This window comes from Stegostoma tigrinum, unplaced genomic scaffold (genome assembly GCF_030684315.1).
Source record: "Stegostoma tigrinum isolate sSteTig4 unplaced genomic scaffold, sSteTig4.hap1 scaffold_91, whole genome shotgun sequence".
NCBI lineage: Eukaryota > Metazoa > Chordata > Chondrichthyes > Orectolobiformes > Stegostomatidae > Stegostoma > Stegostoma tigrinum.
Genome location: NW_026728816.1, coordinates 1,008,862 through 1,022,363, shown reverse-complemented (window position 1 = coordinate 1,022,363; position 13,502 = coordinate 1,008,862). Strand labels below are relative to the sequence as shown.

General features: G+C 42.6%; 1 protein-coding gene across 6 annotated transcripts in view; it reads left to right on the top strand.

The window, feature by feature from the left end:
• LOC132209405 (uncharacterized) overlaps nt 1–13,502 on the top strand; it is a 144,746-nt gene that overhangs the window by 17,725 nt on the left and 113,519 nt on the right. The window contains exons 5-6 of one of the 6 annotated variants that reach the window (XR_009445498.1): nt 2,399–2,540; nt 3,109–3,127. The exons of 4 other annotated variants lie outside the window; for them this stretch is intronic. The gene's annotated coding sequence lies outside the window, so the exon portion shown is untranslated. Of the gene's footprint in view, nt 1–2,398; nt 2,541–3,108; nt 3,128–9,004; nt 9,080–13,502 lie in introns of those variants that run through there. One more of the 6 variants, XM_059644492.1, reaches the window with a different exon arrangement.

Genomic DNA, 13,502 nt, shown 5'->3' with positions numbered 1-13,502 from the left:
GACAGTCATCCCTGGAATGTCTGGATAACAAGGATACCTACATCAGGCTGTTACTTATTGATCAGAGCACCACCTTCCACACTGTAATTCCAAACAAACTCCTCTCTAAACTCTGAGACCTGCGCCTCAGCATCCCTCTGTGTAACAGGATTCTCGACTTCCTGACCCAGAGACCACAATCAGTAAGGATAGATGACAACACTAGCTCCACCGTAAGCCTCAACACCGGTGCCCAGCAAAGCTGCCCCTACTCTATACTCCTTATGCAATCATGACTGCGTGGCCCCAACTCCATTTACAAGTTTGCTGATGACGCTTGCATTGTAGGTCGGACCTCAAACAACAATAAGTGAGATTACAGGAAAAGCAATTGAGTGCTTGCTGGCATGATGGAAAGATAACAATCTGTCCATCAGCATAAGCAAAATGGAGGAGCTGGTCATTTTTTTCAGGAAGCTTCTGTCTGCAGCAATGGTGCTGAGGTGGAGATGGTTGATAGTGTGAAGTTCCTGGGAATGTTGCTCACCAACAATCTGTCCTGGCCAATCCATGTCGACATGATGGTCAAGGAGGCTAAGGAAATTCAGCATGTCCATGAGGACCCTACCTGTTTTTGTAGATGCATCCTATCTGGATGCATCACTGTGTGGTATGGCAGTTGCTGTTCCCAAGACTGCAAGAAGCGAAAGAGAATCATGAGCACAGCCCAATCCGTCACGCAAACTAGCCTTCCATCCATTGACTCCATCTACACTTCCCACTACCTTGAGAAAGCAACCAACATAATCAAAATACCCCCTCACTCTGATTATACTTTCTTCCGTCCTCTTCTGTCGGGCAGAGGATATCAGTTTGAATAAGCGTACAAATAGATTTAAGAACAGCCACTTTCCTGTTGTGACTTTTGAATGGACCTCTCAAATGTTAATTCTGATCTCTCTCTCTCAGCCTCTTCTCTCTGGCTGTAACACTATTCTGCACTTTGTACGGTGTGATTTGCCTACACAGCATGCAAATCAACACTTTTCACAGTATCTCAGTACATGTGTCAGCAACAAAGCAATCATTCACCTGCATGCTAGTATGTGTTTCATGGACGAGAGCATCCAAGTCCCCGACCATGCATTTTCTTTCGAGTCTATCTTTTGATTCTTCCTACCAAAGTGTACTTTCCTACTTTAAACTCTCTCTACCAACTTTTTTCCGACTTGCTCGACCTGTCTATCCCCTTGCAGATTCTTTATGTCCTCATGACAACATTCCCTTACTCTATTTTTGTAGCATCAGCAAATTTGAATGAATTTATGCCTTGTCCCCTCCTCTAAGTTATGAATATAGAGAGTAAATAATTCTCGTCCTTGGACTGATCCCTGTGGCACTCCACTAGTTATGGCTTTCCGGCCTGATAAAGATGGTGGTTAGAAAATAACTGGCTGAACCACTGAAATGAAAAATGTGAAAAAATATGCGTTTTCATTGTTTGTGAAATACTTAAATCAGATTGTAGATAATAAAATATAAATATTGCAGTAGTTCTTCCTAGTTTCTCATTGAGCTTTCTGAGAATTCTGAATATAGTTCCTGATTTATGATAGCATCAGTTTTCATGCATCTTTGTCTGAGAATTCAGATTTGTTTTGTCAAAAATTGTGCTGTGCCACACATGATATTTGCTAAATCTGTCCTGTCCCAGCAGTTCAACTCATTCAGTTTTGAGATAACTTTTGTCAGGACCCCACAGTTGAGCTACCTTGCGTTGATAGCTCACTACACACTTCTTGCATTGAAACAAATGTACCTCAGACTACCTGTCCATCAGCGTTCATCATCTGCTCTGTGTCTACTCTTCCTCTTAGTCACACTGACTTCATTATCTAGTTCCTTACAGGCTGTAGTTATTATCTTGTTACTGCCCACTAACCTGTGCATTTGGCTCCCATCCCCCTGCCACATTACGAGGTCTTACGAGGAAAGGCTGAGGGACTTGAGGCTGTTTTCATTCGAGAGAAGAAGGCTGAGAGGTGACTTAATTGAAACATATAAAATAATCAGAGGGTTAGATAAGGTGGATAGGGAGAGCCTTTTTTCTGGATGGTGACGGTGAGCACGACGGGGCATAGCTTTAAATTGAGGGGTGAAAGATACAGGACAGATGTCAGAGGTAGTTTCTCGACTCGGAGAGTAGTAAGGGAATGGACCGCTTGGCCTGCAATGGTAGTAGATTTGCCAACTTTAGGTACATTCAAGTCGTCGTTGGATAAGCATATGGACGTACATGGAATAGTGTTGGTTAGATGGGCTTGAGATCGGTCTGACAGGTCGACACAACATCGAGGGCCGAAGGGCCTGTACTGTGCTGTAATGTTCTGTGTTCTGTGTTTTATTTATTGTTGAATAGCAGCAGGAGGTGAGGAGGCAGAGACTGCAACCCTGAGGTCACGGAGGGAAGGAAAAGAGGCTCTTACTTGGAGATTGAGAAGCAGGAGAGGGCACAACCCAGAGGTTTGGGAGTGGAGAGAGGCTGCAAGTTGGAGGTCAAGGTGAGGAGAGGCACCAGTTGGTGTTGTAGATTAAATGTAATACAGAAAATTGTGAAGTGGTTAAGTTTGGTTGGAAAAACAGTACATAAAACAGAAGGAACCATTCTAAATGGGTGCAGAAGCAGACCGGTTTTGCTGTTCTGTGCATAAACCATTCAGTTAAACCACAGCTAGTCTGAGCTTCAACTCTGTTTACCTGCTGAAAAGTCATGTCGACTGAAAACATTAGCTTGCTTTCTCTCCATGGCTGCTTGCCTGACCTACTGTGGTCTCCGGCATTTTTTGTCGTCAGTCTGTTTACCTCCCTTTCTTCTATATCCTTTCACAGCCTTAGCTATCAAAAATAATTTCAGTTACACTCATTGTTATTGATCCAGCACCCACATTCTTTTATGAGAGAATATTTGAGATCTTGACTGTTGTTTGTATTAAGATACAAGTGCTTCCTGATTTCAGTTCTGAATGGCTTGCCATTGAATCTCATATATTAATAGATAATACTTCTGATAAGAAATGTTTTCAGAGTGTTATAGTGGAAGCTTCTATGTTCTGTGCATCCTCTATCTAGCCACCAGACTCAGAGTACCTGTTGGGACCATCCAAAAATGACTGAATTTTTTCACTCATTCGGTCAGTAGATTGATAATAGGACTCTGGTTCTGTGCCACTGTCAGATCATTGCGACTCCAAAAGGTACCAAAGTAAATTCTGGATTCTAGGCAAATATACCTATGTGTTTAGATCTATTTAGATGCATTCATGTCGGCTAAAAATACTTGAAATAATGTATAATTAGGAGTGACAGACAACATCTGTGACATTAAATGAAAAACAAGAACAAAGAACTTTGGTTCATATTTCAGCTTCGACAGGCACTAAACAACTAAAAGCACTGTATAACCAATGAAGTAATTTTTTGAAGTATGTTTGTAATGTCGGAAACACAGCAACAAATATATGCGCAGAAGGCTTTCACAAACAGAACTGTAAAAATGACCACTTACTTTGTGATATTGATTGAATGCTAAGTGTTGGCCAGAATGTAGATCCACTGAACTGAATACAGGTGGTTTGTGGGTAATAAAGTCTTAACCCTTTGGACAAACCTAATTTTATTTGTAATTTATTAGCAATAACTGAATTGTGCAATTAAAGTTCAGAAGTTCCCAATTTTAAGTGGAGTTTTAACAAATTCACCTTTGAAGAGCATTTGGGCTTGATTAACCCAAGTCTAACTGAGTTAACTCAGCCTTTTGTGTTAGGGATGTATAAATTATCCATCTTAGGGGAGGCGATGGCCTCATGGTATTGTCACTGGACTGTTCATCCAGAGAGACAAATCATGTTCTGGGGACCTGGATTCAAATCCCGCTGTGGCAGATGGTGGAATTTGAATTCAATAAATATCCAGAATTCACAATCTGATGATGACCATGAATCCGTTGTTGCTTGTTGGAAAAGCTCAACAGGTTCACTAATGCCTTTTCGGGAAGGAAACTGTCATCCTTACCTGGCCTGGTCTGCATGTGACTCCAGACCCACAGCAATGTGGTTGACTTTTAACTGCCCTTTGGGTAATCAGGGCTGGGCAATAAATGCTGGCTCGCCAGTGACGCCCTCATCCCGAGGTTGAATCAAGAAAAAAAATTACGATTGCCTTTTCTAACTTCTCAGCCTTCAGTAATTGATTCTTCCAGTGCTAGAGAAGAAGTGGTGATTGTGGCTTATTCTCTTCCCAAGGTTTAACATGATGCAACTGATGGTAAAGTTAATAAGCTTTATGAAAACATAAGTAAATATATATAATTAAATAAAAATAGCAAAGTCATTAATTAGAACTCGGCTACAACATGTAAGAGCTCCTGTGTTCCAGTATGGTCTGGTGCAAGCATGTTTGCTGTAAGCACTTAATGTTTGAGTAGCTTGTGTTTATGAGCTGGAGGCTGATCTAGGGATGCTGGGACACATCAGAAGGATTCTTTGCACCAAGAGGCAGTCACAGCCCTTAAGTTTGTGTTTGTCTGATTTGGTCAGTCTTCAGGCGCAGGAGAGGTCGATGGTGGAGGTTCATTACGCTAATACTGGGGAAAGTAGGACTGTCCTGTGGTGAGTTATGGATTCAACTGGGCCTGTGTTCATGAGAGTTTAAAAAGATGAGGGGGGGATCTGATTGAAATATAGAAAGTTGGAACTGAGCCAGATGAACTCAATGCAGGGAAGCTATTTTCCCTGTTTGTGGTGCTAGGACCAGGGGTCACAGTCTCAGAATTTGGGGTAGATCAGTTAGGACTAGGATGAGGACAACATCTCGTCATTCAAGCAGAGTGAATCTGTGAAATTTTCAACCACAGAAGACCATGGGGGCCATCACTGAATGTATTCAAGAACAAGACAAGGTGGCTCGGTGGCTCACCACTGCTGCCTCACAGTGCCACTGACCTGTTTTGATTCCACTCTTGGGTAACTATCCGTGTGGAGTTTGTACATTCTCCCTGTGTCAGTGTGGGTTTCCACCAGGTGCTCCGGTTTCTTCCCACAGTCCAAAAATATGCAGGCCAAGTGGATAACGCATGGTAAATGCATAGTTATGGGGCAAGGATGGAGGGGCCAGTCTTGGACACGATGCACTTCGAAGGGTCAGTGTCGACTTAATCAGCTGAAAACATTTTGCATTGTAGGGATTCTTTGATTTTGTGGTAGATTTTTAGATGTTAAAAGATTCAATAAGTATACAGGAAAGTGGGAATATGATATCGAGATGTAAGATCAGCCATGATCTTATTGAATGGTGGACTTGGCTTGAAGGGCTGATTGGCTTATTCCTGCTTCTAGTTTCCATGTTCTTCTGTGACTGAATGAGGCTGATAGCGGAACTAGAATGCATGAGCTTTCGGGTGGATGTGCAAATTGACTATCGCACTGTGGTAAAAAACACACTTTCAAAGGGGCTTGATAAACGCAGCGTAGTATAATCAGTGGGATTGACACTATTCTGTGTAGCAAAGAGTGAGAGTCTGTAACTGTGGAAGCCATTGCCACAGAAGACTGCGAAGGCTAAGTCAGTGAGTGTATTTAAGACAGAGATAAATAGGTTTGTGGACAAGTAAGTGCATCAAGGGTTATGGGGAGAAGGCAGGAGAATGGGGTTCAGAAGTATGTCAGCCGTGCTTGAATGACAGAGCAGACTCAGTGTGCAGAATGGCCTAATTCTGCTCATATATCTTCGGGTCTTATTTGCTCAGACGGGAAAAGACCTTGCGGTGGGAGGTGGAGAATCCAGACATTGTCGGCAGGACAAAAAAGGAGTTTGTGAATAGTTGTAATGAGGAATTTGGCACCATGAAGCAGAGCCTTCAATGTCATAATCTCTGGATGCATAATGTGTTGGGCAGAAAGGCTTATTTCCATGCAGTGTGCCACCAAGATTCTAACTCCAGACAAACATATCCATCTTCTTTGCGCTCAATCTGACTCCTACGAGCAGGGAGCTTTCCCCCCATTCCCGTTAAAACCAGTTTTGCTCGGTTCCCTGGATGCCACATTTGGTCAAGTGTGGCCTTGATGTCAAGAACAATGACTGTCGCCCTCACTCCCTCACCTCGTTTGTCCATTTTTGAACCAGGGCATCAATGAGGCCAGGAGCTGGGTGGCCCTGGTAGAAACCCAACTGAGTGTTAGTGAGTAGGTGATGCCTTTATTTTCACCTACTGTAGTCCCAATCATGCAACTCTGTCAATTGCTGCCCCTGCCAAGCGCTGGAAGCCTCCCCAGAGTTATCCAGACAGCAGAAAATTTGTTTCAGGAAGACGAGGACCTGCCCTGTCAAATTTCATGTGGATGTGCTGTTGCACATGCACAGAGCGTGATTAAAGGGAGTCAGCATGGCTTTGTGACGGGCGGGTCATGCCTTACAAATCTGATTGGGTTCTTTGAGGAGGTCATGAGACCGGTTGACGAGGGGCGAGCAGTGGATGTGGTGTACATGGACATCAGCAAAGCATTTGATAAGGTTCCCCACGGCAGGCACTTTGATGAAGTCAGGAGGTATGTAAATCAGGGTGACTTGGCTGTCTGGATTCAGAATTGGTTGGCTGACAGGAGGCAGAGAGTGGTTGTAGATGGTAAATATTCTGCCTGGAGGTCAGTGCTGAGTGGTGACCCGCTGGGCTCTGTTCTTGGGCCTCTGCTGTTTGTAGTTTTTAGAAATGACTTGGATGTGGAGGTTGAGGGGTGGGTTAGTATGTTTGCTGCTGACACAAAGGTTGGAGGTGCCGTTGATAGTATTGAGGGCTATTGCAGGCTTCAGCGAGACATTGACAGTATGCAGAGGTGGGCTGAGAAATGGCAGATGGAGTTCAACCTGGATAAATGCGAGGTGATGCATTTTGGAAGGTCGAATTTAGATGCTGAATCTAGGATTAAAGGCAGATGCTCGGCAGTGTATAGGAATAGCGGAATCTTGGTGTTCAAGTGCATAGCTCCCTCAAAGTTGCCACACAAGTGGATAAGGTTGTTAAGAAAGCATATGGTGTTTTGGCTTTCATTGACAGGGGGATCGAGTTTTAGAGCCGCGAGGTTATGCTGCAGCTGTACAAAACCCTGGTGAGACCACACTGGAATATTGTGTCCAGTTCCGGTTGCCCTATTATAGGAAAGATGTGGAGGCTTTGGAGAGAGTGCAAAGGAGGTTTACCAGGTTGAGAAGGTTGACTGAGCTTGGACTTTGCTCTCTGGAGAGAAGGAGGAAGAGAGGTGACCTGCTCAAGGTGTACAAGGTAATGAGAGGAATGGATAGAGTCGATAGCCAGAGACTTTTCCCCAGGGCAGGATTGACTGCCACGAGGCATAGTTTTAAGGTGTTAGGAGGAAGGTATAGAGGAGATGTCAGAGGGAGGTTCTTCACCCAGAGAGTTGTGAGTGCATGGAATACTTTGCCAGTGGTAGTGGTGGAAGCAGAGCCATTAGTGACATTTAAGCAACTGCTGGACATGCACATGGACAGTAGTGAATTGAGGGGAATGTAAATTAGGTTAGGTTATTTTTGGAGTGGGATTATTCCACGGCACAACATGGTGGGCCGAAGGGCCTGTACTGTGCTATACTTTTCTATGTTCTATGTTGTGTGTAAGAGTCAGAAGCCCAGTTGTTATTGGCTTGGCTCTTTAGCTCAGTAGCTATCCCTTAATTTTTTGATGGCCCGAAGTGGCTGGCAAAGCAGACTTGCAACTTGCAAGCATTATGACATTGGCCAGGATGTGAATCATTGACCTACATGGTTTTTTGCAGATGTCTGTTACTGCATCCATGTCTGTGAATGATTTGCGTAGCAGCCATGAAGTTTTCACAGAGTCCTTCAGAACTTAGATGTGGACCTTGGCAACTTTAAAGAAGTCTAAAAAATATCAACACACATCCATTTTGGCAATAACAGGTATGAACATCGATAGAGAGTGGATAGCCAGAGACTTTTTCCGAGGGTGAAGGTAGCTCTTATGAGGAGGCATAGTTTAAAAGTAAGTGGAGATAGATCTCGGGTAGACGTGAGATGTAGGTTCTTTACTCAGAGAGTGGCAGAAGCGTGGAATGCATTGCCAGAGAGGGGAGTGGAGTCAGCTTCATTAGGAGCATTTAAGCAGCTATTAGACAGGCATATGGATGATAGTATAAGGTAAGGGTGGAGGTTAGCTAGACGTTAGGTTGAGGGTAAAAGCTCAGCACAACACTGTGGGCTGAAGGGCCTGTCCTGTGCTGTACTGTTGTATGTTTGTATGCTCTATGAATCCATCAGTAATTAATCTGCAAGTAGCTGACAGTGTCTTTAAATAACTCTGGCAGAGGGGTTATTCATGTTCCTGGTGATCATACGTTCAGCAATGTGTCATTGAGGGACTTTAAGCATTGAGCTCTGATATCACAGTATTGGCAATATCTTGCCTCCTCGACATCCTTTCATCAGGTATTTGCTGCATGCAACATAGAATTGTCAGAATAGCATCCATGGCAACTTGCATTTGATGTGTGCTCATGAGTCAAATATACAATTTCAGATCTCAAAACCCTTTGTGGCCCTGAAAAACCAGGCGGCGAGATTGCAGACTTTACACCAAGCATGATTATCTGAATCTTTTCTCTCCTACTATAAAGCTGACAGTGAGACTTCCGTGAGTTCCACTGTATTCACCAGATGCTGTTTGCCAGTTATGACATGAATTTCATGTAGCTTTTGACCACCTACATGAGGAATGGGTAACAAATGCTGGTCCTGTCAGTGATGTTCCCATCCTTGAAAATATGTGGAAATAAATTGAACCTAGTAGTTATCATTTCCTTTTACTGTGCCTTGTATTCTTCAGCAGATATTTATCCCCCTGTATTCATTGCAGAGTAGTTGAGAATGTGTTCCAATTGAAATGGTTTGTACTAACAGTTAGGAAAAATGTATCTAAAGATTTTTTTGAATGCAGGTGATTTAAACACCGTGCGTTTTTCTGCATATCGGCCAGCATTGAAGATCCGCCGACTCTAGAAAGCGCTCTGTTGTGAGTACATTCACACATTGCAGAATTTGTAATCTCGTGCTGTGTTTTGTTGTGAGCATCCTTGCTTGCCTGTTGTCAGATGTCATTGATTACAATTAGCTTGGTTTTGCAGTTGTTGAGACATCAGTTCGGCATGACCTTACAACCTTCCACTCAAAGGACGTTTGTCTATAAAGTTGCTGAAAATGCAATCTGATAAGGGCAGCCAGGCATCTTAGACGAGAGTGAATGAGGAAAGCAACAGGATGTCTTCTTAATGATTGGGAAACAACCACATGAAGGACCGAGGAGGACAGTGAATTAAAAGAGGAATGGTTTGTTTCAAATCAGGTACAGCAAAAGAAATTAAGAGAACGTAAGGAAGGTTGAAATTGAAAAGGCAAGTAATGGTTTATGTTCATTGGAAACCATCAACAACAAAAGTACAATGAAGAAAGTATTTGAGAAAATACAGAAGATTTCTTCAAATGAAAGGGAGACACTGTCTTCATGATGCCAATAGCACGGAGTGCAACTTTGGCGTTTAACCACATCATCCCTTGGCCTGAAGTCACTGTACTATTTACCCATTTTATAACAGAAAAATACTTCAATGATGAGTGTCATGGAGAATTTCAGCCCAGAATAAAACCATATTCTGAGCAATTGCCACAACAGCTTCTATGACATGACTTTATAAAACATCCCAAGGCATGTCATAGGAGCTTTATAGAGTAAAATTTGATACTGAGTACTGAAAGAGATCCGAAGGTAGATGATTAAAACCTCATCAAAGAGGTAGATTTTAAGGACTGTTTTGAAGGAGGAAAGAATGATGCAGAGGTTCAGCAAGGTAATTCTATAAAGCTTAGGCTCCAAGAAGTTGAATGTCAGGCTGTCGATGATGGAACAGCACAAATTGTGTTGAGAGGCTGGAATGAAAGGCGTAAATGTGCCTAGAGGGGCTATGAGTTCGACATTGTCAGGGGATGTGCATGGGTGTTGCCAGGTCAGGGAGGGATATGAAAGCCAGGACAGCAATGTGAAAACCAAGGCACTGCTTAACTGTGAGCCATTGTAGATCAGAGTGCGCAGAGAAAGTTGGGTGAATGGAACTTGGTGCGTGTTAAGACAGAGTCAATGGACTTTGAAATGATGCCATGTTAAAGAAAAGGAGAACTTGGGAGGCCAACTTGATATTCATAAGAATGGTCATGTTCAGAGTTAATCAATGCGGTCGGGTTTCAAAACTAACGGACTTACCTGGGGCCAAATCTTGTGGATGTGAAAATAAGTAGACTTTGTGACATCAGGCCTATGTGGCCGGAATTTAAACTCTGGGTCAAAATAACAAAGGGTACAACGAAAACCAGTAGCTAGCAAGCAGATGTCCTTTCAAGGACCAAAGATAATGGCTTCGTTCTGTACCAGATATAATAGATGGAAACTGTCCGGTTATGTAGAGACAGTGGAAGAAATGCATGAGGGGGTGGTGAGATAGACCTGGGCATTGCCACCATGTATGTGGAAAGTGCAGTGCTTTCACATGATATTGCTCTGGGGCAGTGTTCAGATGAGAAAAGGAGTGGGATTTTACTGATTTGGCCAGACCTCGGTGATTCACACCCACGGCCATGCTATCAAAGATTTGTGGAAGCCAGCAAAACTGAACTTGACTGTTTGCAGTAAATGTACAGCATTTCAGATGTCACTTGATCCTGCAGATTGACTCCCTAGAATCTGCTTGTCAAATGATTTATATGGCTAAAAGGTTCAAGTATGAGTTTGCACTGTGGAACTCATCTCGCACCGAAACTGGCCAGTTGTTATATCAAGATTTGGAGCAAGTATTAGTTTTTTGAAGAATGTTCTGATACAGAGAGAGAGACTAATAGTTTCTTGAGAAATCGTGGGGCATTGGCCAGGAAGTTAAACAAACAGTGGGGGGGAAAAAAAACTTGACCTGAATCCTATGTTAAGTATATAATGGATTAGTTCGACAGTGAGGATATCAAAAGATATTCTCATTTTTAAGATGAGACGCTCGGGACAATTTGGGTAGGATGCACTTCTTGAAGCGACCAGAAAGGTACAGAATTATCCATTGGATGTGAAAAATTTGAAATGACGACAAAACTTTTTGAGGCTGGGGTGGGGAAGAAATGAAGGTCCGATTTTGCTCCTTCAACCTCTCCCATGACAAAATGCACTTGTATAAGAATGGTGACTATAAGATTGGTGACGGCACTTAAATGAAGAAAAATCAACATGGACATTTGTTCTGCTGTATATATAACATTAACATTCAATCTCTTGGCAAGGATAATGTGACAGGGCGTTTGAAAAGCCAAGTTATTGTAATTTGAATTAAGAGATCAGGCTGTAGAACCTGAGATCAATCTCAGAATAAAATGTAACAACAGCGATAGATGAGGAACCTCTTCACTCACAGAGAGGTGAACTTTGTAATTCTGTACTCCAGAAAATGTGGCGCCTCAGCCAAGAAGTATGCTCAGAACGGGGATTGACATGCTGGGGTAGTCAGTGAAGCACTATTAATGTCACAGGATTAGTAATCCGGAGGCCTGGGACAATGCTGTAGAGGAGAGGCTTAAATTCCACTGTAACAGCTGATGGAATTTGAATTCAGTTCAATATAATTTTGGGGGTAGGTAGGAATGTGGAGCCGACATTGCGGTCAAGTCAGCCACGACCTTATTGAATGGTGAAGCAGGCTTGAGGGGGCCAGTTATCCAACACATGCTCAAATTGATATAATCATAAACAAAGCTGGTCTCAGTGACGGTTACACTGTCACTGTTAAACTATTCACCGTTATAAAAACTTGACTCATTCACTTATGTTCTTTAAGAAAGGAGCTCTGCCATTCTTATTTGATCTCACCTCCATATGACTCCAGATCCACAATAATGTGGTTGACACTTAACTGCACTCTGAAATAGTCAAACAATTTGGAGGAACTATGGATGGGCAGCAAATCCTGTCCTTGCTATTCCTGCTCCTTGTTGCTATGACTGTACATGCTTTAACATATTAACCAATTTCCTCTTTGAATCCGTTTGAGGAGCAGTGTATATTTTGTATTGCTTGGTGATTCTCTAAGTATCTGATGGGTTTTGCATAGTTCCTTCTACCTTCTAAATGTGAGCCCCTTCCAGTGTTTAACCTTTTAAGGTAGGCAATCGTTCTCAAACCTTTTTGATTGAATGCCTACATATTAATAGCAATCACTAACCTATCTATTATTAATTGCACATTCATAATACAAAGGGCTACGTGTAAAGAAGTGTTCTAATCATCTTTTTAAAAAGCTCCTTCCTGACGCTTATCATGGAGATGAGATTAGATTCCCTACAGTGTGGAAACAGGCGCTTCAGCCTAAGAAGTCCACACCGGCCCTTGCAGCATCCCACCCAGACCCATCCCCCTATCACCGACACACCACCCTGAACACCATGGGAAATTTAGCATGCCCAATCCACCAAGTCAGCGCATCTTTGGACCGTGGGAGGAAACCGGAGCACCCGGAGGAAACCCACGCAGACACGGGGAGAATGTGCAAACTCCACACAGACAGTTACTTGAGGCTGGAATCGAACCCGGGTACTAGGTGCTGTGAGGCTGCAGTGCTAACCCGCTGAGCCACTGTGCTGCCCCGATGTGTGTATTTGCTTCCAACTGTGATATCTGTTAGTCCCTGGACTGGTGTTTGATACGGGCACTCATAATGTATATCCACTTTATCCAAATGCTCTTCTATTGTTAGCCTGATAAATCAAGAAAAGGGCTGGATCCTTTTGTATATTTTTCACATCACATATTCATGATTTACATGTAGTTGAGAGTTTCAAACTGCAATAATTAAACATGCATGATAGATAAAAGCATTCCAGAATTGTTTCGACTTGATGATAAATAGTGAATATCTTTTCTTGACTGCAGCTTTCCAGCCTATCAGTGCAGAAAGGCAGTGCTTAGCAAGGTTGGATGAGGAATATTACTGTTCCAATTAGTTACATTTAATTTATCACTATTGAAGCTCGCGTTAGTTAGTATGCTTTTTTCCAATATATTTAATCTGTAGTTATGACAGATGATTTGGTTTGTAGATCTCCAATTACCTCTCTACTGTAGAACCCAGTTTTGAAACAATTGATATAAGGCACTTATTGTACTGTCACTGATGCTGTCATTATACTACCAGAGTATGGCTGTAATGCTGAATTACTTTAGCCTGCCTTCATGAAGCAATGCAATCTTTCCTAGATAAGGATGAGGGGAAGGTGCACATAAAAGACTGATTTATAAAATTGAGATTCATGGAATATATAGGTCACTATCAAATTTGGTTAAAAAAGATGGCTGAAGGACAGAAGCAGCAAGTTATGATAAATAGATGAGAAGATCGCTATTAGCAGTTTCC